The sequence below is a fragment of the Ceratotherium simum genome, chromosome 19 (genome assembly GCF_057802395.1).
Source record: "Ceratotherium simum simum isolate JZ-2026a chromosome 19, ASM5780239v1, whole genome shotgun sequence".
Taxonomy (NCBI): Eukaryota; Metazoa; Chordata; class Mammalia; order Perissodactyla; family Rhinocerotidae; genus Ceratotherium; species Ceratotherium simum.
In genome coordinates this window covers 29,512,655-29,538,459 of record NC_141918.1, presented here as the reverse complement: position 1 = coordinate 29,538,459, position 25,805 = coordinate 29,512,655, and positions in this window count along the sequence as shown.

Below are 25,805 nucleotides of genomic sequence, written 5' to 3'. Positions count from 1 at the left end.
CAGAGCACCAAGGAAGCACCTCTGGCCATATTTGACAGGGTTCAGGACAGAGCCCCAGTTACATGGAGGAATGGACTGTCTGGCTGGTGCTCAGGACAGATTGCCCACCCCTGCCCTGCCTGCTGAAGGGCAGAAGATACAGACAGAAGCCCACTCTTGTTGAAGAGCCATCATGGTGTGTTGTTAGTCTATGTTGTGTGTGTGTGTGTCTGTGTGTGTGTGATGTGTTGGAGAGTAGTCATTGCCGCTTCAGCTCCCTGGGCTCCCCTCAGGCTCAGAGCACAAGGTCAAAGACAACTCAACAAATTCCAGCCACCACCTCCCGGTGCAGATGAAGCTCTGGTCAAGAGCTCAGCCTGCAATGAAGGAACAGCTGAGCAGAACTAGACCGAGTTACTAGATCCTAGAGAAGGAATGAATTCTGGCTTAGGAGTTGAGGGCATTTCACTGGTAACATTTCACCTAGAATTTGCTTATCAGGTATAGAGAAGAAGGAAACCCAGGAGCCAAAGTGAAAGAGAGACATTGTGTGACCCTCTTGGGGAACTCCTGACTGTGGCATGGCTGTATGGCTTGAAATGGGGGAAGAACATGGAGGAGAAATGTGGGGTTAGGTTGGCAAGGGCCTTGAATGCTGGGGCCACAGAGTTGAAGCAATGAGGAGCAGTAGAAATTTTTAAAGAGAAGAAAGGGGGAATTCAATGTTTTAGAGATATAACGCTGGAGGCGGGAAGAGGGAGAATGAGGGAGGGGAGAAGTAGATCAGAAGAAGCAAGACCTACTATGAAGGTGCCTGTAGAAGTTCCTGGAAGGCATAACAAGGCCCCAAGCTAGCAGTGCAAGGATGAAAGGCCCAGATCCCCACTAAACCTGGTGTGGCGAAGATGAGAAAACAGATAAATAGAATCGTCAGACGGAACCATAGGGACTATGGCGAGGCACGGACAAGCACCTCACTGCGCATGGTGGGCAGGAATATCATAAAGACATGGTACACGAGCTGCGTTCTGGAGGGTGATCCAGAGTGAGCCAGGCAGGGAGGCTGAGCAGGCAGGAGGAACAGCATGTGTGAAGGCACAGAGGCCCAAGAGAGTGTGGGGCCTTTGGGGAACTGCAAGGGATTTGCTGTGTGTGTCTAGTGTATGGGGTGTGAGTAGGGAATGTCAGTGGGGCTGGCTCACAAAGAGCTTGTACCCCCCATGCCGAATGGTTTACAGAGGGCATGTGGGAGCCACTGAAGGTCATAGGCTTGAAATATGGGTCTGGAGCTGAGAAGCCAGGTTGGGACAGAAGATACAGATTGGAGAGTCATTGTAAGCAAATACTGGTTTAGAATAGCTGGAGGAAAATGCGCAGATGTCTTCTCTCTGTGCTCTATTCTTTAAATTCTATGCGGCAAACAACCTATTGGTACTTTTCCTCCAGTCCAGATAATTACTAAGTGTATGGATTATGCCAGTATGAAATTAATCTACTCTGTGAAGCACACTGCTTGGGCAGAACAACCTTCAAACTTTGTTTCTGCCCTGGCAGCCCCCATCCCCAGAGAGTCTCAGGATGTCCTGAATTCGACCGCAAACTAAGTCCTGGGTGGGCTACTTAGCAAGGCTGAGGAGGGAGGCAGCTCCTGCCCTCAGAGCAGGTCCTATGAAGAGGCACAGGGCAGCACTACTCTGACTTGGGCCTGGGCTCTCTCTGGGCTGCTCAGAGGGCAAAGGGTCCTGCTGGAGGCAAATTGTGGGAAAGCGGAAAGTGAGAGGAATGGGAAGAATGAGGCTTATTTCCTGCTGGTTCTGCAGTGACGGTGTTATACTTAGGAGTTGAAAAGCTATTTTTCTAGCCCATAGGAAACTCAAACTCAGTGAAAAGGAAAAAACCTTGGCATTGCTTTAGGAAATTTGAAGTAGATTCCACATTCCACCGGAACAATCTAGAATGCATGTACTAGTTTCTTCTGTATTGCAGGTTGCATTCTCTGGCAGGCCAGCCTCACTTGGCAATAACACGTTTAAAGAGAAGCTGCTTCACCTCCAAGTTCTGTGCCCTAGGTTTGCCAAAAAGAGGAATAAAATTAAAATAGGATTGGAACTTATAAAAACATTAAAATTGCTGGTTCACTTCAGACTTGCTTTTCTTAAAATATTGCTCTTCTACTCACCATTCCACTGCTGAGGAGCCCACAGGGGCTGTCTAGCAGCCTTTGGATTAGATTAGAACTCTGTGTGGCCATCAAGGCTCTCCATAAGCCATCTCTTCAATTTTATCTCCCACTCTTCTGAACTTCTGTCATATGTTCTAGTCCAGCCCGTGATCCTACTGACTCCTGGACACCAGACACTGTGCTTATTTCTATTTTGCATTCTATTAGGTTGCATTCATTGAAAGCTAAAAGAATGCAAAATCAACGGGATGCATTTCTATTCTTGCATTCTACTTTGCATTCTTGTTTATGCAGGTTTCCCTGACTGCCTCCCTCCTTCTCCACCTGCCCCAATATGTCAAGATGCAGATTTGGACCCAGGCCTTCCATAGTTGACTGTAATGGTGGCTTCCCCATATCCATGCTCTCCTTTTCCCTGGCAAACAGGACCTTGGTGCGGTTCAGGAGTCCAGCTCTCCTCCACTCAGAGGATGGTCACCTGACCCCAGCTCAAGGTAAGTTCCAACTGGCTAGGTCAATCACTGTGGTCCCATCCCCTTGACCATGACTAGTTGGGGTGTGCAATGAGTTGTAGGGGAAGAGAGTCTCCCCTGAGACCTCTGGAAAGGCTTCCTCATTCTTAAGAAGCCGTCCTCTTTCTTTCACTAACGTTAGGATGCCTCAAGTGGAAGCTATGTAGCCACCTCTTGCTCAGGTGGGCAACTAGCAACAACACTGAGAATGGCTGAGTGGAAAGATGCAAAACATCTGCACTGAGCTTCTAAACCCCCCTGCCCCTGCCCTATCTCTGCACTTACCATTGGATGAGAAAATGCATTTCCTTATTGTTCAAGCCTATTTGAGTTAGAGTTTTCTAATCGTGACAGCCAAAGTCTTCTTAAGTGATCCAGGAGTTCTTAACCTGAGGTACACAGACTCCCAAGAGGCCCATGGATAGAATTCAAGGGTCCATGAAAATTGCATGTTTAACTGCAATTTAGTGTTTTTTTGAATTATGAATGTAGGCAACATGCCTTAGCAATATCAGTAGAACCTGTGACTTGAACCTAATAGAAATCATGGATATTTTCATATCATATTTTGGTTGTTGTAAGTATCTGGAACAGGGCTGCACTATGATTTTCATGGGTGCTGGGTCTCTTTGCCTTTGTGGGTACCTTGCTCCATGAAAATTACATTTTGTTACCGCATCAGTATAAAGACATATATAAAAATATTTATATTAAAACATTTTCTTTAACCTAAAATTTGTGTTTTCTTTGGACTTCAAAAAATCAGAACATTTTGAGTGTCCCTGAAAATATGTGGACACTTAGGTACTGTGCCTACAGTGACTGATGGATAAGTCAGGTCTGATCTCAAATATCATTAATGCCCCTCACTACTTCAAAATTTGGTAGTAGTTATAGATCCATTGCCAGATCTTGTTATTTAATGCATTAACTAAGAAGCACATGTTAACTACATTACAAATTTGGTTTTAAAAATATTTTGATAGCTTTATTTCAATATAATTGATATAGTGAAACATAATCATAAATATTTAATTTTTCTGCATTTGAAAATATTACTCTGAGAGGGGTCCACAGGCTTAACCAGATTCCCAAAGGGTCCATGGCACAAAATTGATAAAGAATGACTGTGAGAGCATTCCTCATGACTCAAGGTGGTTTTGGCTCTTTTCCATCAAGACCTGTATCATATTGCCCATCATTTTAGAAAATGGTTCTATTTGACTCAGGACTTTGAAGTATCTGCTCTCCCCGTGAATGATGCTTCATGTTTCGTTGTCTGCGTCAATTAGATCTGCTCCTCCTGGAGGCTCTTTGAAGACAGACAATTTGGCATCCATTTCCTTGTACCAAATAGTACTGGCACAGCCCTAGTCACCCAATAGATACTCAATAAACGTTTGCCGATTTGACTTTGCCAGTGAGAGTGACCTGAGGGTAGTGGCATGGAAGCTATGGTTTGTGACATCAGTAAGCAAAGTCCACATTCTAGTTCTCCTGAATCTGAGTCACAGTCTCAAAGGCTTTATAATTTCTCCAGAGCAAAATGAGTTATAACTGAACGAAAGTTCAGTGTTTAGGATTACAAATGCAGAAACAGGATGGTAAGATGTGAAGGAAAAATAAGAAATCTCCCTTCCGGGAGGCAAGGAGAAAGAGGTCTTCCTTAGAGCTAAAACCAACATCCCACATTCACACAGGTGTGTATAGGGATTCAAGGCCCCAAGACCGCGTCCAGAGTCCAGCCCTACATACTTTCAAATGCCACCCTCCAGGTAGAAAAGTAGGGGGGACACTAGAAACCCTGGAAGAAGAAGCTAAACACAAAATTTGTTGTTAATGCCATTGGGTCAATTCAGCTCCTAGGGACCCTGTGTGCAGCAGAGCGGAACCCTGCCTGGTCTTTTTGCGCCATCCTCTCACCTTCCAGCACTGTATCAGACAATGCTCCACTGCTATTCACAGGGTTTTCATGGCCAATATTTTTGAAAGCGAGTGTCCAGGTCCTTCTTCCTAGTCTGTCTTAGTCTGGAAGCTCTGCTGAAACCTGTCCACCATGGGTACTCTGCTCGAATTTGAAGTACTGGTGACATAGCTTTCAGCATCACACCAACACGCAGCTGCCACAGTATGACAACTGACAGACTGGTGATGTGATTCCCTTACTGGGAAACGAACCTAGGCCAGGGTGGCAAGAGCACCAGATCTTAACCACTAGACCACCAGGGCTGGCTTAAATGCAAAATAGGAGGCTGAAAAAGAAACTCTCTCCTTGTCCTCCATTAACTAACAGCAAGGGTTCCAGTACTGGTGATTGTAGGGGAGGAAGAACATTTCCTCTACCCTCTCTAGGTCCTTCTGGCTGGTCTACAAATTAAATTGATGTGAGACACAATAACAGGAGAAAATCAAACAAAGCTTTATAACATGTATACATGAGAGAAACACAGGAAAACTGAGCAACTTGCCAGAATGGCGGAAACCGTCACCTTAAATATCATCTTCAGCTAAAGGCAAAAGAGGGTGTTGGGGGTAGTTGTCTGGGACTTCAAAGAGGAGGGAGGCAATTCACATGGAGATGGAAAAGCAAATGTTTGATGAGAACGGGCTTAGCAAGGACCCTCACAGTCTACCAATACCCAGAGTTTTTTATGGTGATGGCCTATCCTAGGGACAGGCCTTTTATCTTAAATTCTTTTAGGCAGCTAGGGGGAAAGTCAAAGTTTCTTTCAGAGTCTTTTTTCCTTAAAAATAATCAAGGCAAAGAGACATATTTTGGGGTGGCCAATTCTGATCCCCCACATGATTTACACCACCCATTGACACAAACTATCCTCACATTTAATCCTCCCCACACTCTGTGAAGTAGGTATTATATTTCCTATCTTGCAGATGAGGATACAGGCCCAGAAAGGTTGCGAGTAAGTTACAGACCTCCTAAAACTACACCCCTACTTTCTTCAGTGTGCATCTCCTAAGAGATCCATACTCCGGATATTCCTACATAACAATGGTACAATCAGTACAATGTTAACTCAGAAAGCTTAGCATTGATGAAACGCTATTATTTAATATACACTTCAAGTTCAAATTGCCCCGATCATCCTAATAACGTCCTTTGTAGCGTTTTTTTTTTTTTCCTGAGCCAGGCTCCAGTCAACAATTATACATGGCATTTTGTTGTCACATTTCTCTTCTTTAATCTAGAACAGTTACCCAGCCTTATTATTGTAATTATTATTATCTTCCGTAACAATGACATTTTTGAAGAGTTCAGGCTGGTTGTTTTGTAGAACATTCTTCAGTTTGGATTTGCCTGATTGTTTCCTCATGATTAGATTCAAGTTAAACAGTTTTTGGCAGGAATACAGATAATTCACTCTTGATTACCAGACAAGATAACTGGTATTTATTGTCCCTGGATCCTTTAAAGTGTGAAGGGAGGCACAGGATCCATGTTCTTGGGGGCATCTTGTTTATAAGTGAGTTCCTCAAATTCATACCAATTTCGAATTGATTCGAAATTGATTCGAAAAGATGCTGTGATTTTTGGGTGTCTTGTCCAAATTGATGAAGACAAGGCCCTTGTGTCAAGACAGGCCCCTACTTCTCCAGGCCCTTGACAGTCCTGCGTCATCCAGACAATGCCTGAATGCCGGGCCCAGGGGCTGAGCTGGAGTTGCTGCCAGGGGATTGCTGTGGGTGGAGGGGGCAAGGGGCTGTTGCTGTTGCCACAACCTCCTGTGCAAGTTTCTCCAAGGATTCAGCAGAGGCTCAGCTTACAACCTCAAGGCCTCTCTGGCTCTGCCTTCTTTCTCTCAGGTGGCTCCCATCTCTGGCCCTGAAAAGGCTGAATAGGGAGGGGAACTGAGCCAGGCACCATTATGGCACGTCATGTAGGTGCAGGATAAACGTTCCGCGAGAGTCAAAACTAAGAATGTAGAAACACTAGAAAATCTGCAGATGGGAAAGTGCTTTAGTGATAATTGACAGCTGCTTTTCAGATCAGCGCTGTGAAATAATACAAACAATGAGAATAAATTCAGTTGTTGAAACTTGATTATTTTGCTTACCAACATTCTGGAGCTTTAGGCAAAATTGCGAAGGAGCTGTTTTTGCTGTTTGATGCCTTCAAGTCTTCCCCTCTGGTCCTCTCTTAGACTTCAAGGGCTCAAAATTATGCCTATCAGAACTTAGTTTCAGCTTCTTTGTTCATGCTAAAGTGTAAGTGACTAATAACACATTAAAATATTATTTCTATGGAGATATTGGCTTTTAGCCAGGATCCTCAGCCAGTGGAAGAGACGCAGCTTAAAATTTCTTGCGTCTGCCGGATAGGGAAAATACGTGACTTTGTGTGCGAATCTCTCTAATATTAATTTGTTTGTTCAATAAATATTTATTGAGGCCTATTATAGCAAAGCCTTAGGGAAATATAGCAATGGATATAAAAATATGAAGGAAAGAATTCACAGAAATGGGGATAATGTGATTTGGAAAGTTAATAAATGTGTTACCTGAGATTACCAAATTTACTTCTGCCAATCAATCCATAAATCACTCAAGTGGTTATTGATTATTTCAAGATGTGCCTTTCACAATACAAAGAACCATGGGGAAATATTGCAGAAATGTAGTTCGGCGTCTGACCTGAATTTACAATCTAGTTGGGGTTTCAAAAATAATATGCCTGAAGCAATTAGCCAATGAGGCAAAATAATCAGTAATTAGGTATTAAACTGTGTGGTATAAAAAAATAAGGCTTTAGCAGAGAGGAAAAATAGGCCTTAGTACGCGCATCCTTACTACCTCTGCTCACGTACCATGCGTTGGCTTGTTTTTGTTTTTTGAAGAGGGTACATATTTTTTAAATTCTATGAAGTACAAAAAATAATGTAACCCTCACCACTGTTCCCATTACCCAGAATTAACAAACGTTGGCAATGTTTCACTTTTGTTTCAGACTTAGTTTTATATAAAATGAAGAAAACTTCTTAAAGTTGATATTCTTTGCCCCATTCTCCATCCTCTCCCCTGAAGGCTTCTTTTGCTCAGCATTGAACTTGTGGGACTCGTTGATGGAGCACTTAACAGTCACTTGTTCCTTTTCAGTGCTACATAATGTTCCATGGTGTGACTAGACCAACTCTATCCATTCTACTACTGATGGCCATGGGAGTTGCTTCCATTTTTTCGCTATTGCAGATAATCCTGCTATGAACATTCTTGCACAAGTCTTTGGGTGACCAAATGCACTCATTTCTCTTGGTGGACACCTGGGAGAGAAATTGCTGCGTGATGGTGCATGCGTCTGTTCAGCTTTAGTAGATATTGCCAAACAGTTTTCTAAAGTAGTTGTACTCATTGTTCCACATTGTCTCTGATACTCAGTATCTTCCATCTATTTTAAATTTTAGCCTTTGGCAGGTATATATCAATATCTCATTCGTACTTCCCTGATGACTAATGCGGTTATGCTTCTTTTCACCTATTTTCAGTCATTTAAATTTCCTCTTTTGTGAAGTGCCTGTTCAAGTGTTTTGCCTATTTTTCTATTGTGGTGTTAGTTTTTACTTACTGATTTGTAGGTCTTTATGTACCTTGGATACAAGTTTTTTGTTATATGTGTCACAAATAATTTACCCCTCTCTGTGGTTTGTTCTCTTTACGGTGTCTTTGGATGAACAGACTTCCTAATTTTAGGTTGTCCAATTTGCCAATCTTTTCCTTTACAGTGAGTGCTTTACAATTCCTGATTAAGAAATCTTTGCCTACCCCTGAGGATATGAAATTATTTGTTTATGTTGTTGTCTAGAATCTTTATTATTTTACCTTCCAAATTTAGATCTACAATCCACCTGGAATTGACTTTGAGTATGGAGTGAGATAGGGGTCAAGCTTCGCTTTTTCACATATGAATATTTTATTGATCTAGCACCATTTATTGATATGGCCATTCTTTTCCTGCTCTTCAGTGCCACCTTTGTCACAATCAAGTATCCATTCAAGTGTCCATCTGTTTCTTGTCTCTCTCGCTCCTCTTCTGTTCCTTTGGTCTATTTGTCCTTGGGCTTTGACCATACATTCCAGATTTGTCCCACCAAGGGCTGAGGAAGCTGGGGTATTTGTTCACCAAGTCCTGTTACTCATTGGTTAAAGGTTGCTCTTGGGGACATTAACTCCCTAGCACTTCTGCCCTGCTCCATGCACAAGCCAAGAACAATCCTATGACTGGGGAAAGCCCTCAGGATCCACTTCCCCACTCATAGGGTTGTTGGCAGCACGCAGTTCCTTGTGGTTGTAGAACTGGGAGCTTCAGTTTTTGGTCTGTTGGCCAGAGGCAACCCTCAGCTCCTAGAGGATGCCCTCAGTTCTTTACTACTTGGGATTGCCCAAGATGGCCACTTACTTCTTCACAGGGAAAGAAAGACTCTAGCAAGATGGGCACTGCAGTTTTATGAAAGGTAATCACACAATCATATACACATAATCACGTTTATCCTGCCACCTTTGCTCTGTTCTATTTAAGTCATAGGTCTCACACTTACAGGGAGGGCATCCCACAGGAGTGAGAACATCAAGAGGCAGGAATCATGAGGGCTACCCTAGGAGTCTGTCTGCCATAGCAGGTATGGGAACTATCTACCAAGCTAAAGGTGAATGCCAAGGTGTGCCAAATGGATACCGGCAACACACTGATAAGCCTGCTATATATCTCTATCCTAAGCTTCTCTTGAATTTCAGACTTATATATATAACGGGCTATTTAATATCTCCTCTTGGACAGCTAATAGACATCTTGTCCTTAACATGTCCCAAGCTAAACTTAATTCTACTCTTGCACAGTACCAGTAACAGAAAAAATGCTGTGTTCTTTCGGTTGCAAAAATCTTGTTGTCTTTGATTCCTCTCTTTCTCTTATAATTCTGTTGATTCTGTCCTCAAGATATATCTAGAACCTGACCACTTTTTACCACCTCTACAGCTATCAACCTGGTCCAAGGCACCATCATCTCTGGCCCACATCTAGACTTTAACCCCTGTAGTCAGCAGCTAGAGGAATCCTGTTCCAATAGAAGTCAGAACACGGCAGTTCTCAGGTGAAAAATCCCCCAGTGGGTGCCCAAGTTTCCCAGAGTATAGGCCAAAGACTTAACATACCTATAAGACCTACATGCCCCTAACCCCAACCTCTCTGGCCTGTCCCCCACTGTTCTCCCATCTTCACTCTGCTCCAGCCACATTGGCTGCCTTGCTGTTCTTTGATCATGTTGAGCATATTCCTGTCTTGGGGGCTTTGTACTTGCTGTTGCCTCTACTAGAACACTCCTCATTCTGATAAACACATGGTTCACTCCCCCAGCTCCGTCTGGTCTCTGCTTAAATGCCCCCCTCACTAGTGAGGCCTTCCCTTACCACTCGACATAATGTAGCACCCTATCCCCTTTACTCCATTTCTTTCCATAGCAGTTATCCCATAATGTGACACATTGTGTATTTCTTTTCTTATTTATTTATTATTTCTCGTCTCCCACTAGAATGTAGGTTCCATTAGGTTAAGGATGTTATCTTTTCTATTCGCTACTGTATCTTCTAGATACAGCCTAGAACAATGCTTCACGTGTAGGAGATCTCAATAAGTAATTGTTAAAGTAATGAATGCTATATCCCAGAAGAGACCTTAGAGGTCATCTGGTCTGGTCTCAATTCAGAGAAGGGACCAGGCTGCCACACATTTAGTGAGTGGTAGAGCTGGGACAAGAACCCAGGTCTCTTTTTTTTCTGTTCCATTTCTCCTCCCACTTCACTATTCTAATCATCGATGGCAGCTCAATACGGTAACAGATAGTTAAGTAAAATAATAGAGAATAGTACTAAATGTGTTCCTGAACGTTTGCCAAATAAAACTATGCTGCTCTTTTAATCTGTTAACTTATCGTCCAAAGCAAATGTCAACGGTGAGTATCGGGGGGCGAGGCAGGAGTTATTATAACTGATAAAGCAGAGGTTGCTGATCAAGTGAGCCGTTGTCCTGCCCCAGGGAACAATGGTCTGAGTTGTCTGCAAAGGTAAATGACTCCGGTAAAGAACTCAGTCTGCTCCTTTGATGAATAGGTGAGGGAAGGATCTGCTCAATGACTCCTTTCAACTCTGTTCTTTACCCGAGCAGTGGCTCCATGAGCTGCTGTTAATAAGCTCAGTGTCTAACTTGCAAAGCCCAGAAAGGAAATCCCTCCTCTACGAAGTGCTTTGGGCTCCTTTTGCAGAGAGGATGCATGTAAAGAATGTCCTCTCCCATCTCTCTCCCATCTCTTCCCCTTTCCCATTCCTCACTGTCCTTTTTAGCAGACTCTGGGTTGCTAAGACAATTTCCTTAAGCTAAAACAACTTCCTAAGTCCCCAGGTTATTTCTTTCCCCACCTTGTTTTCATGTGCCTTCCTTTCTCTGTAGTCTATTCAAATACATTTTCTGTAATGGCTGGATATAGAGCTGGGATGCAAACTCAAAAAGAATGATATTATTTTATTTGCATATTTCCATAATTTCTCCAGCAATATGATGGATGGGAGTGGTGGAGGGGTTTCAGATGTCAAATTTGCAGGCGGGATATGTCAGAAAGTTGTCTCTTTGCTAATTTAAAATAATTCATTATAAACACTACAATGCACATATATGTAAGTTAACTCTAATATTCACTCTAGAGTCATGGATAGCATGTGAAGGAAACTAATAAGGAAACCACCATCTAGCAGTGGTTATGCAAGCATTATAAATATTGTTATAGAAATCTATTCCAGAGGGTGTGTCAATTAGCATAAGTGATGTAAGAAAGACTTTTTTATTGACTAAATGAGTAGTCTTCAGGCTATGAAGTTGGATAGAAGACTGTAGTAGGTCCCACCATCCTTGCATGGGACTAGCATACCTTTCCAGAGAGCCCATGAACCTTACACATTGGGGCAGTGGTCTAGGTCCAGAAATCCATCTGGCCTTGCATCCTCCTGCTGCATGGTGGGCTCTGCTGCCTGATCCTACCAGAAGCCCAACTGAGCTGCTGTCAGAACATTGGGGTGTCTGTGTTCTTCTCATGTAAGGTACTTGTTAGTATCTGAGTGTGGCGATTAAAGGAAAGGTTCAATGATGGATTTTGTACCTACTTGTGAATGAAGGTTTTTGTGTGAGGCAGAAATTGACCTAAGACTAGCTTTCATCATAACGAACTGCCTGGGGGTGAGGTGGTGGAGGAAAGGAACGTAGAAGCTCCAAGCTCCTCTAACCCCAGGTATTTACCAGTATTTACCACAGGAACCCGATAATTACTGAATGGTCAAATTGGCTTAGGGCGATTTGCAACCCACATCTTCAGCCATATTTTATAATTGTTCTTGATGAAGATAACAAGTAAATAGGTCGTAGTGGCTAGTAGAGGAACACAAGAGGTACGATTTTCCCTCAAACTTGTCCTTTGCTCTACTTAAGAATTCTGACAGTCCAACTTCTTGGTGCTTTTCATTTCTCTCATCTGGGAATGTGAAATGGTGAGACTTGGGTTTTCCAAGGTAATAATGTTACTGAACCGAAGTGAGTTTGCTTCTTGGTGAGCTGAAATCAAAGCCTTCACCAGAAGTAGTTGTCACACAAAGTAAATTTATTTGCCGCAAATAAGGAGACCATGCAGAATCACTTCCAAAGCCGTGTCTTCCCAAGCAAGGGAAAGTGGGGCCTTTTATGTCCGATGGGGAATGAATGTCCAAAGGGGAAGTTTCGTCATCACATGTAGAGGTGGGTATAAGCTCACGCAGGCATAGTTTGAAAACATGCTTTCACATACATCTCATGTTATGCTAATAAGGCTTAAGCTCCTCTTGGGGCAGAGATTTATTTTATTTTATTTTTTTGTTAGGAAGATCAGCCCTGAGCTAACATCCGTGCTAATCCTCCTCTTTTTGCTGAGGAAGACCAGCTCTGAGCTAACATCTATTGTCAATCCTCCTCCTTTTTTTTTTTCCCCCAAAGCCCCAGCAGATAGTTGTATGTCATAGTTGCACATCCTTCTAGTTGCTGTATGTGGGACGCAGCCTCAGCATGGCCGGAGAAGCGGTGCGTCGGTGCGCGCCCAGGATCCGAACCAGGGCCGCCAGTAGTGGAGCGTGCGCAGTTAACCGCTAAGCCACAGGGCCGGCCCTGGGGCAGAGATTTTAACATTAAAATGAAGCAAAGGTAACTTTTGGACACTTCTTGGCCCATATGCATAGGCGGTGCTTTTGCAGTGGGGTTTGGACCAGTTCAGGGCGGTTGGTGATTACATCTCATGAACTGAAAAACAGCTTAAGGAAACAGTTAAGTGCTTTCAAAACCTTTGAGTTACTGGGGGCAGTTAGTCAGTAACAATAACTGCTATTGAATAAAGGAGAATTCTCTCAATGGTAAATGAAAGTCAGGCCTAGGGTGTCCCGGACAAAGAATCAAATATTATTCTCAAATGTGATTTTTGGCATAGAGGTGTTGGTACCTGAGGCCAGGGTGGGGCTACAGAAGGAAGAAAATGAGATGAATCTTCAAATTATAACATCACAGAAAATGCTACATAGAACACAGAAAATGTTCCTGGCCAAGGTGCCCCCTGAGTAGAGTGGCTGAGGCATCCTCCTACACAAATGGTTTGGGCTGATGAAGAGTGATTCCCAGAAGATAAGTGATGACCCTTCAGGAGAGGTCAGGTTTCTAAGGGCCAGATGTGGGAGGGCACCCTAGGTTATGGGACTGAGGAAGATGGTGTCCATGCAGACTGACTGATATATTTTTACTAATACGGATGACTCTAAAACACAGAGAGATATTATCTTTGCCCTTATATTGTTGAGGGAGGACTTCCCAAAACACACACTCAGAGCCCAGTGGGGGGGATGCCCCAGCAATTCTCTCTCCTGGCCTGGTAAGTGCATGGAGGGAGAGGTAGCCATAGGCAGATTTGTTTTTCTCTTTTTCAGTTTGAAACATATGGGGGCAGATGAGTTGGCATAAAGCAAACACAATTACACGTTAACTTCAAAGATGGAAAATACCATGTACGTTAAATTCCATAACCCTCCAGGAAGGAAATTGTTCATGTTGACCTAATTTTATTTCTGATCTACCTACCATTGTTTAGAATTAAAATGTTGGTGGTTGACTTTATAATTCAATGCTTTTATTGGAAAACAATTTTTAAAGTGGCAATATACTACAGAATAGAACATGTCTTGCCCCAATTACATATTTTACAAGTAACTGATAATTATGGATAGTGGGTGGCCACTTGCTAGAGAATTTAAAATCTTTCCAAAAAGAGAAACTATAGCATCAGCCATTTTTGTCCTTATTTAATTTCTTGGTCTTTTATTTTTATCATTATTATTCATTTATCATTATTAATACCATTTCTTTACCTTTTTGTTTTCATGCATTGACTCAGCCTAGTTTGTGTCTAAATTTCTGGTTAGATGCAGCAAAACTTTCTGGTTCATTTTATTATAGGTGCTAGAGAAGATGCTGAAAAGTAGAGATCAAAGGAATCTTAGTAATCATTCAATACAATCCTCTCACTTTAAAGATGAAGAAACTGGTGTTGAGAAAAATGATACAGCTTATCAAAGGTTGCACAGCCAGTTAGTGGCAAAGATGGATTGAGAACCCAAATCTCTTGACTCCTGGGCCAGGGCTCCCTCCCCCACACCACACTGCTCTCAATTTCCCTGTCCATATCACATTTTAAAATTCTGACTCTTCTCCATTGAGTGAATAGAGACCTTTTAAATTTTTTGTGTCATGATGGAATTTTTCTCATCCCCACCCCTTGTCTTTTCTCCTCTCCTCCTACCTTGTGGGATCTTTGGGAGGAATTAAAGGGAGACTTTTGGGTGTACCTAATAAAAGTCAGGGGAGGGAGACAGCCGACATAAGCAAGACTTGTTTGTCTTGTAGATGCCGCAGTTTGAGGAATCTGAAAGACACAAAAGTTTTAAGATCAGGTACAGGCTCCCAGGTTGGAAGCCAGGACACTCAGGTAGAATCTTGAGAACATGGCAGAGAATGATAACAGACCAAGGGGATGCTAGAGGTGGAGTCGAGGAAGGGAGACTAGAGAGAGAGAAGGGAACTGGCTCCCCATCCAAGGAGGACCCTATGTGGATTGATAGAAGACTTGGCACCATCCTTTAGACTCCATGTTGTTGGGTGATTGGCTAATGGTAGGAATCTCTTTTTTGGTAAAAGGCTCTGTTGGTACAGTTATGGGTCTAATTAAATAGCTACATTGAAAATTTGGGCATATTGGCAAGTTTGAGTTTTAATATTACTGCTCTGCTATTTGGAATCCTGTCCCACTCCAGCTAATCTGGGCATTCCTAAAACAGCTCTTATTATTGTTATATCAAGCTGTTCCATAGAATATCTGCTTAAGAGGGGTTCAGAGAACTGTACAGGCCCCATAACTGGAGTGATGCTTGGGGCCCTTGATTCTTTTTTTCTCAATCCACTCCTACCAGCTGACTTCTAGACTATTTCACCTTATATGAGCATAATGTAGTATAAAGCGTGTAGACTTGGGCATTAGACAGATCCAAATTCTAATCTCAACTCATTACTCCCTAGTTGAGGACAAAGTCTCTTTAACTAGCCAAGTCTCAATTTTCTCATTTCTAAAATGACAATAATAACATATACTTTGGAAGCTTGTTGTGAGAATTAAATATTATGGGTATCACACTTGGGATAGTCCTTGGCACACAACTGTCAATAAATGATGACCTTCATTTTTCTGGCACCGCTGAGGAGAGGAGGGAAGGGGATGAATGTCTGAGGAGAAAAGGGCAGGAGTTTCTTTATCCTTGAATGGAGGAGGGTTGGGTGTTGGTAGGGAAGCCTGGTGGGAATAATGAGTCAGCCAAGAAGAAGGATGGAGGGAGAGAGTAAAAGAAGGATACGAAAAAAGAAGGATAAGGTGAGAAAACAGGCAAGATCCTCAGAAAGAAGCATAGGAAATCCATGAGCAGTGACAGAAGGTGGTTCTATAGCTGGTGGCTACTGAAAATGTGGTCCTTAGACCAGCAGCACTGGCATCACCCGGGATCTTGTTAGAAATGCAGAATCTCAGGCCCCTCCCCAGACCTTCTGAATCAGAATTCTCGTTTTAACAAGATCTCCAGGTGATTTCTATGTCCCCTAAGTCTGTTGATGTTGTTTTCATCTGCCAGGAGGTTGAGCAGATTCAAATCAACAGGAAGGCCCACAGGACGTTGTGTTGTCTCTGAATTTTTCAGGAAGATTTCCCAATTAAAAGTGGGTGGGGTCCGGGATCCAGGACATGTCACTCCCCTTGGCACTCTGATCTGGACAGAGGTTCTCCAAGCTAGAGTCAGGCTGGAGGCTCTGAGGGATTATTAGAACTTCTTGTCTGGATCCAAAGTAACAGGTGTGGAGGAACTAGAAAGTGGAGTGGTTACATTCTTTCTCTATTGAGGAAACAGGAAGGGAATTAGGATTGGCCTTTAGACATGTCTGGTAATCCCAGGAGGCACCCTGCCTAATAGGCACCCTGCCACCCGTCCCTTCAGTGCCTGGTGCCCTTCCTTGCTTCTGAACAATGAAAGCATTTTTGTCTGTGCCCTGCATGACGGGTCTTCATCACAGGTGCTGGGAAAGGACACTGAACTAACGCCCTCAGGCAGCCACTTCCATCCCTGTTCCCTGTTCCCTTATATATAATAAAGCCTGAAAATTGTGATGTTAGGTCCCCAGTGCAGTGGGGACTAGAACTGTGGCTTTCTGGTGACTATTCCTACTAGATTGGACTCCTAAGTCAGCAGCCATGTAGGTGATAAAAATGAGAGAAGTTGCTGGGTGTAAAATAAGAAAGTGTTGGGTCTGGGGCCGACGAAAGAGCACTTACCGTATCCAAACAGAGACAGTCTCCATTCAGTCCTGCCAGTTGTCAGGGCACAGGGTGGCCAGACAATCTTTTTTCCAAGAAAAGCTAGAGTCCAGAACTTTTCTGATTTTAAATGCTGACAGTGAATTCATTTTAAAAAAAACAAACCTGCTGCTCATACAAAACACACCTGAGAGCTGGGTGCAGCCCACAGGCTGCTGACATGTGATCTCCTTCCCAAGGCTTTTAAAAGAGGAGAATTGAAATTTTCATCAGACTGGAAATAGGCAAACAAGACAAAGACTCTTGAATTGCTGCTTGCCCCAGCGTGGCGGGCCCTGGTGATGCCTGCCCAAGGAGGACGGAGATGCCCATTTACCCTTCTAGATGGAGACAGTTTGAATGAAATCTTGTTGTCATGCCCTTTCCATTGCAACTAAATACAAAAATACAAAACGTTCAATAAGTCACGTATTATGGGATGAAAAGAGCTTGTCCTAATGAGTTGATTTATCATTGTCAGCCTCTTGTCGTGTGCTGATACATGAGTAATGTATGTTTGGAGTATTGATTGCATCCAAACTGGGGTTCCTTTGAGGCCGTCACCTGAAGGACACTGCGACCACAGAGGTCCACCTCAAGTTACTGCCTTTTGCAAAGTGATAATGGGGTGCACAGCCAGGTGTAATTTAAGCACATCTTCCTACAGGCGGTGGGTGGTTATTGCTGCACTGCTGTAGCTGTATAGCTTTCAGCTTTAATGGGAATCTTTATTGAAACAGAAACCTAATTCCATTTAGGGTAATAATATGCCCACTCAATCTTCCTTTCCAGACTAGCCTGATCTTTAAACTTTCTGAGGGGAGACAGGCAGTGATTCCTCATTGCAGGTGGATATCTCATCAGACAAAGCAGGGTTAGGAAAGACTTCCATTTTTACTCTGAGTCATTTTGGTTGCTTTTTTCATAGCGAGTGTGCAGTAACTCTCCCTTATCTCTGAACGCAGTGGTGCTCAAATCGTGGTGTAGGACCTCAGTAGTTGGCATTTGTCTCCCAGATGGACCAGCCTGAAGTTCAGGAGTGGGATGAGCTTGTATTCAGGTGTCGAACCAGGACCATAGCTGTTCATTCCAACTCTGCTCTTTTAATCCAGGCTCTCCCTGTGTGATTAATGGCTATGAAAATAATTCATGGCGGCTGAAAGGGGGTTCTGGAAATACGACAATGTCAATGCAATTTCCATCTTTCCCAATCCCAAACCCCAAATTTCTTCCTCTCCGGAGCCAAACAGCTGCTAATTTCTGTGGGTGGCCAGATGCAAGTGAGGCCTTGGGCTTTGGTGGGTTCCAAGCAGAGCTAATTGTGAGTTTCTTTCTCCCAGTGGGCTGGGCAAGTGCCTGGAGAATATTGTCAAAGGCCAGGAGTGAAGAATGGAAGGCAGCAAATCCTGGGAAGAGCTAGGCTGGCAGGACTAAAGTCAACACAGGTCCAGAGGGACTGTGCTGGAGTTTCCTACTCCAAGAGGGCTAGGAGGAGCCGAATGGGGACTGAGTCCTCTACCCTTCAGCTGGGGCAGTGTGAGAAGTTTCCTGCTAGGGGTTCCCTGCAGATGCCCAACAGAGTGCTGGCAGCTTCTATAATCTAGCCTGTGGGGACTGAGATTTCTTGCCCTTCTACCATCTGTGGGACTCCTACAACTTGGGACACATAAACCACCATACCCTGAGAACTGAAGGGCCCGCACAGAGAAATACCAGACCATTTAAAAGGGGCCAGCAGCTAGAGAGAGGAGAATCAGTTAGAAAACGCAAAACACATTCCCAGCAAAATAAAGTTGTGCGAAAAGGGTCTGAGTGGGGGAGGGGTGGGGGGAGGAGTTTAAATGAAAAAATAGCAACTGTCGGTGAGTGCAAAGAGAGGGCAAAATGAACAAGATTCCAAAGGTCTAGGGAAGGGAGAAGACAGAGAAAGTAAAATGATTCTAAAGCTCTCATCTCATTGGAGTGAGGCTGAATTAGGAGAAAGCTAAAGCATCTCTGTGGAGAAACAATGCATATTGGTGAGGATAATAGTATCTTGTTTTCATAAAAAATATATATAAATTTAAAAATATTTATATATGAAGCAGTTAGGCTCCCAGGTCGCCTTTCTTGCCTTACACAGGATGAGTGGCCCTCTATTGCCTCCTGGCAGAAGCCTCTCTGAGAGGTTAAACTAGAGGGATTCAACTTAAGGACACCAGGCACACCAAGGCATGGAGACCACACTGAAAATGGTGATGAGGAGGAAGATTAGTTACAGAAAGGTGGGATCCCTGGTCCCTGGTCTTCTTCCTCGCCTCACCTCCCAGAATGTTAGCAGCCGTGCTTATCCCTCCCAGGAAGGGAAGTAGAGTTTTCCTCTCTGGGCACCTGACAAGCTCAGGAGAGAAGATCTAAAGACAATGACAGTTAGAAACCCCCAATGAAACAGACAGTACTACAGGGAGGCCCACCAACCAACAGATTCCACCCACACCCACTGAACGCCTAAACTGCCATTTAGTGCATCACTCTTAAATATAAGCAAACAACCAAGGATCACCTTGAGAAATCTAAAATGAAAGGCAGAGACCAAAAAAAAAAATATATATATATATAGGGGAAAAAAGGAAAAAGTATAGGCAGCAGAAGAAAACTTTAAAAGCCCTCAATATCTCCAGAGAGAAAAGAGAAGATACTGTAGTCAAGAAACTAAAGAAGTGATTAAAAAGGAACATTTAGAGAACAATTAAAAGAGATATTGGAGATTAAAAATAGGATAGCAGAAAGAAACAATTCAAGAGAAGAACTGGAAGAAGTATTGTCAGATTTAGCAAATAAAAATATAAGACTCCTAGTTTAATTTGAATTTCAGATAACAAATAACTTTTTAGTGGAAGTAGGTCCCATGCAATACTTAGTTTATCTGAAATTAAAATTTACCCAGGTATCCTGTGTTTTATCTAGTAACCTAGTTGGGAAACAAAGTTGATGAAATCTCCAAGAAAATATAACCAGAAAAAGAGAGAGAGAGAGAGAGAAGATAAGAAATTTAAGGATTAGTTGAGGAAGTTCAATATTTGAATGATAAGGAGTTCCAGAAAAGGAGAACAGAGAAAATAGAGGGAATAAATTATCAAGGAAAATTCCCAGAACTGTGAGAGTCTACCCAGAGCCAAGAACAAAGGATAAAAAAATCCCCAACAGAGCATATTATTATGAAATTGTATAGCACTGAGGACGGAACAGTGAAAGATCAAGCCACATACAGAGGATCAGGAATGAGGATGGCAACATTTTTCTATAGAAAACAATGGAGCAATGCCTTCTGAATTCTCACAGAAAATTTATTTCCAGTCTAGAATTCTATTAAATCTGAAGGCAGAGTAAAAATTTTTTCCAGAACCTTCAAGACCTCAAAAAACTTAACTTCCATGTGCCCTTTCTCAGAAAGCTATTGGAGGATGTGCTCCATCAAAATGTGAGAGTTAACCAAGAAAGAAGATAAAGACTCCAAGAGCGAGAGGAACGAAATCCCTGAGATGATAAAAAAGGGAGATCTTAGGGTGACAGCTGTACAGCAAGCCTAGAAAGTTATCAGTCCTGATTGGAGCAGGACAGAAGGCTCCAGATGAGATATCTATTCAAAAAAGATGAATTTTATAGAATATCTGACGTTGGGAAGTATTGAGATGAGATTTTAATTCATCAGAGAGTTTGGGTGTGAATTAGTGATTGATACGCAGGAAAATTAAGAAAGTGAGAAAATTATTAACTCTAGAGAAAACCAAAAGTTGTACAAGAAGGAAATTTAATCATGGTTCATTTGATGACTTAGTTGGATATAAGATTTACATAGTCATAATAATGTAAATTCAATATTAATCAACCAAAATTATGATATAACTACCAAACATGGAGAAGAGCGTACTTGTATGTGTATTTCCGAGGGCATGTGAGCGTGTGTGTGTGTGTGTGTGTGCATGTAGAGCTGTGTAGCTAAAGAAGCTAAATCCCATAATGCAATAGTTGTAAGGCTCTACATGATATCAAAAACTGAAATATCAAGAAATAGCTGTATAAGCACGCCATTTAGAAATAGAAAAGCAAATACCAGAAGAAATAGATATAAAAGTTGTAAGTGGTTGTCTTCTAGCGAGTAGGAATTGAGGGGCAGATGGGGCAAAGGCATGAACTACGATTTTGTATTATAAGTTTTACGGAAATATTTGAGTCTTTAAAACTATTTACTGTAATAAAAAAAGTTAAAATTTTTTAAATGTTACAAATTTTATTTTACATGGAATCTAGCAATATAGCCAAACAACAGTGTTCTTGACCATGCAGGATTCTAGGATTCTTGACCTTGAATTCTAGGAATTCAAGGGTGTGTCAATATCAGGTAATTTATTAACATAATCTATTATATCAACAAACTGAATTTTTAAAAATAATCATATCCATAAAATATTTTATAAAATTTAGCAGACATTCCTAATAAAATTTCTAAGTAAATTGATATAAAGAAGAAAAATGATAAAGTTTATAAAAATTATAAAATATATTACAGACTACAAAAAAATAAGAACAAATATTACCATAAATGGCAAAATGAGAATGGTGAGAGATTGTTCTTGAGAGGGAGCAGCTCCCACATCATAAAGAACCTTTTTTTCTGTGAAGAATTTTAAACCATATCCTTCCTATAATCCCCAAAATGTGAAGGACCACCTGTATTAGAAGCACTTGTTTTAGGGTCTCAGGAGTCCCAGGTAATTTTGTTTTGGATTAACTTTGAGAACAGCTGTTTAGGCCAACAGAAGTTACCAGAGGATTCAAACTGAGGAGCAACAAAACCAGATTTTCAAAGACTTCCTCCTTCCTCTTCTCCTCCCGGCTCCCCCATCCTCCCGTCATTACAATGGGGGACAAGAGGGTTGTTACTCTAAGTCAACCACACCATTATGGAAAATTTGGGTCACGTTCAATGCCACATTCAATGCCAAAAAAGTTATTGGAAGTGGCCTTGGTTCCTGGAGCATCATGCTTTATCTGATTCACAGTAAACAGCAAGATAACATCCTCCTGGGGCAGGGAGAGAAATAAATGCTGTGTCTTGTCTGAAAATCTGAAGCTGATCTATCTTGGTTTTCAAGTTTTGTTTTATTGAAATTCCATAATAACAAAACTTAAAATAGCTCTCAGAGGCGGTCAGTGTCATTTTTGCAAGTGCTGGAGGAAGTAACCAGGGCACAGGAAGTCCTCTGGGTAGGTCTCAGAGCCCAGCTGGAGCCATTTTCATTCAGAATTCGGTGACAACAGTCTAGGGAGGCAGATGGGTCGTCTCTAGAGATCTGGGGAGTACCAGCCCCAGGGACCCATAGGGCATCTCAGGAAACTTAAATAGCAACAACAATAACAAGTCTTTCTGATAAGTTAGTTCCACGGAGAGCAAAGGAAATGACCGAGGTGACCTAGTGAAGTCTTGCCCAGCCCTGGGAGACATTTTGAACAGAACCTCTAGGCAGCGGTTCTGAAACTTCAGCTACATCAGAATCACCTGGAAGGCTTGTTAAACCCCAATTGCTGAGCTCCATCCCAGAGTTTCTGATTCAGTAGATCTGGGTGCAGCTTGAGATCTGGCATTTTAACAAGTTCCCAGGTGCTGCTGCTCCGGGGACCACACTCCAAGAAACTGCCCTGTAGTAGGCAAAAGAAATCTGCTCAGCAACATCCTTTTTGCTGGGCAATGGCCTGATGACCCCAGGAAGGAGAAAAGCCAGGGATGCATGCTGGGGTCACACTTAGAGGTCTGCAGGGCTGTAATAAAATACTCCTCTCAAGGCCAAGGAACAGACTTGGGCCTTCTTGGCCAGATAACTATGCACCTGTTTACATCAATCAAATCTCAAACATCTGATGAGTGACTATCATAATTATGGCTAGCATTTATTAAGTGCTATCTGTATGCCAGGTACTTCACAGACATTTAATCTTCCCAGCACCCTAGGACTCCCTCCACATTCACCTTGCCAGGCATATCCCACCCCAGGGCCTTGGCACAGGCTTGTCCCTTGGCCTGGAACGTGCTTCCCCCACACAGCTCTCTCCTACTCTCCTTTCAGGTTTTTGCACAAATACCATCTTGTCAGAGAGGCCTTCCCTGGTCACCCCCTCTAAAATCTCAACCCTCACCCTGTCCCAAAACTTCCATTCCCACCTTTGTGCCTTTATTTTCTCTCCTGAGCACTTATCACTAATATTCTATATATTTTGCTTGTTTTGTTCATTATCTGCTTCCCTCATTAGCACATAAGCACAAGGGCAGGGATGTGTCACTGCTGTTTCCCCAGAGCCTAGAACTACCTGGTACACAGTCCAGACTTACTGGTAAAATGAACAAATGAAACCTCCAGAGAGCCAAGCCTTACTCTGCAAGGACGTGCAGAATTTGGTAACATGATGATTAGAGCCCATCAATTAAAAAGCATTCTTATCTGGCATTATTTCATTGGAGCTGTTCAAATGTGAGGGAAGAAAATTAGTAGAATTAAAACAAAGAGAAGGGGGCCAGCCCCGTGGCTTAGCGGTTAAGTGCGCGTGCTCCGCTACTGGCGGCCCCGGGGTTCGGATCCCAGGCGCGCACCCATGCACCGCTTCTCCAGCCGTGCTGAGGCGGCATCCCACATACAGCAACTAGAAGGATGTGCAACTATGACATACAACTATCTACTGGGGCTTTGGGGAGAAAAAGGGAAAAAAAAGGAGGAGGATTGGCAATAGATGTTAGCTCAGGGCTGATCTTCCTCACACACACACACAAAAAAAACAAAGATGGGTCCCGGGGGTTAGGAGGAGAGAGCAGGCTGCGCTGAGTAGAAGCCCTGGCAGTGGCACCACACACCTCAGCCCTGGGGGGAGTTGTTCCTCAAGTACTCTGCCAAAGGTGGCTCTGAGTGGGTGGATGTGTCACCCGGGCTCTTACTGGGGGCCGAAAACAGCTGCTGCAGTCCGCAAGCATGGAAAAACCCTGCTCAGCCCAGTTGCTGGAAAGCATGATTGGTTTCTGAAATGACAAAGTGTTAGTTGAAAAGAATAGCTTTCAAATAGTCAAACCGGCTGACACTGGAGGGAACTAGAACTAGGTTTTCTCCCAGGAGCAGCAGCTGGCACAGCAGCACGGCGGCATGGGAGACGCAGGGTCAAAGAGAAGCCAGCCACGAGCCAGCCTCCAAATTCCTGAGGCAAAAAGAAGAATGTAGACTTAGGATTTAACTGCGTAAACAGACTCGGTGTGATTGGACACGTTGTCTGATAGAGTCCATGCCACGTGGAAAGTATTAAACATTTCCTCTCTTGGCACCTGTTTCAAACGGACAGGCTGCAGTGTTGACTATTTTGCAACAATATATAAATTCAGTTCGTTAACGAACTCCAGGGAGAGTCTGTGTGCCCTGGCCAGCGCAGCTTTTCTCATATTTGAACAAGAAAAAAAGAAAGTGCCGAAACGGTTGAGATCACAGGGCACACAGGCAGGTGCCTTGGTTACGCTTCACAGCACAGCACACAAATGAGGAAAGAGGAAAAAGAATAGAAAATAATTGTAAAGCCAATAAACAGACTTCACCCACAGTGATCAACTGACTAACAACTAGAGTCAATTCAATTTAATTCCACAAAAAAGTAATTGTAGAAATCAACATAGAGTGGAAAATCCTTCTCTACATAAAAGTCAAAGTATGATAGTGATGATCAGGTCCCCAATGTTACAAGTCCTCGGATTGCAGAGTAGGTAATTTGGCAAACCTTACTTCCTATCTCCATCAAGAAAACATTGAGGGGGGCTGGCCTCGTGGCTTAGCGGTTAAGTGTGCGCGCTCGGCTACTGGCGGCCCGGGTTTGGATCCCGGGCGAGCACCGACGCACTGCTTGTCCGGCCATGCTGAGGCCGCGTCCCACGTACAGCAACTAGAAGGATGTGCAGCTATGACATACAACTATCTACTGGGGCTTTGGGGAAAAGAAAAAAGGAGGAGGATTGGCAATAGATGTTAGCTCAGAGCTGGTCTTCCTCAGCAAAAAAAAAAGAGAAGGATTAGCATCGATGTTAGCTCAGGGCTGATCTTCCTCACAAAAACAACAACAACAACACAACAACAAAAAAAGAAAACGTTGAGGACCTACTGTGGACGCAACTGAAGCCTGCCTGTATGGCCTGCAACCGCAATGCTGAGATGCAGGAAGCTGAGTGGAGCCAAAGGGAGCAGCTGTCGGGCTGAGGGCATAGTCTAGGGTAGTGAAACTGTCCATAGAGGTGGTTTAATAAAGGGCTCCAAGGTCAAATACGTGTGGGACATATCAGGTTACACAGTTAAACCCGTCTCTTTACAGTATTCTTTGATAGGCTAATGTGCCCTGGGAATCTACGAAAGGACTATAGAGTGTTTCTCAAATATTTGACTATAGAAGCCTTTTTTCAAAAACCCACGTTAGAAAAAACTTAGCTCTAAGCCCATTTATCCTTTTGCACCTACAGCGGGGAAGAAGGCTACGGGTTGTGTGTGACTGTTTATAAGCAGATTCTGTTAGATTGGTAGGGAAATTTTGGTCACCACTCTATTAGTGAGTTCTTGAAATGGATATTAAACTTCCTCAAGCCTCTAAACCCGACTGTGACAGTGACCTGCAGAGGATGTCTCCCTCCAGACAGGAGAACTCAGGGGAGGCCTTTCCAGGATATGCTCTCACACTGCAAAGCTTCGAACCAGACCTGCCATTGGAGTAGAGTTCTCTTTTTTGTTGTTGTTGCTGTGGGAGATTTGAGCTAACATCCATGCCAATCTTCCTCTATTTTTTAGTATGTGGGCTGCCAGCACAGCGTGGCCGCCAACAGAGGGGTATAGGTCCATACCTGGGAACCAAACTCAGGCCACTGAACCGGAATGCGCTGAACTTAAGCACTAGGCCACCGGGGCTGGCTCTCGAGTTCTTTTTTTAAAAAGTGCTGTTGGCAACTTACCAAATTGATTTTATTAATCTTTAAAGGGTTGCAATTTGTGGTTTGAAAAATATTAAATTCCATCTAAACTTAAGCATATTAAAATTTGTATACCTCTTCCTCCAAAAGATTTTGTGCTCATTATGTCATGTGGCAAAAGGGGGGCTGGAGGGGCTTTAGGGTCAGGTTTTTCCTTCAGCAAA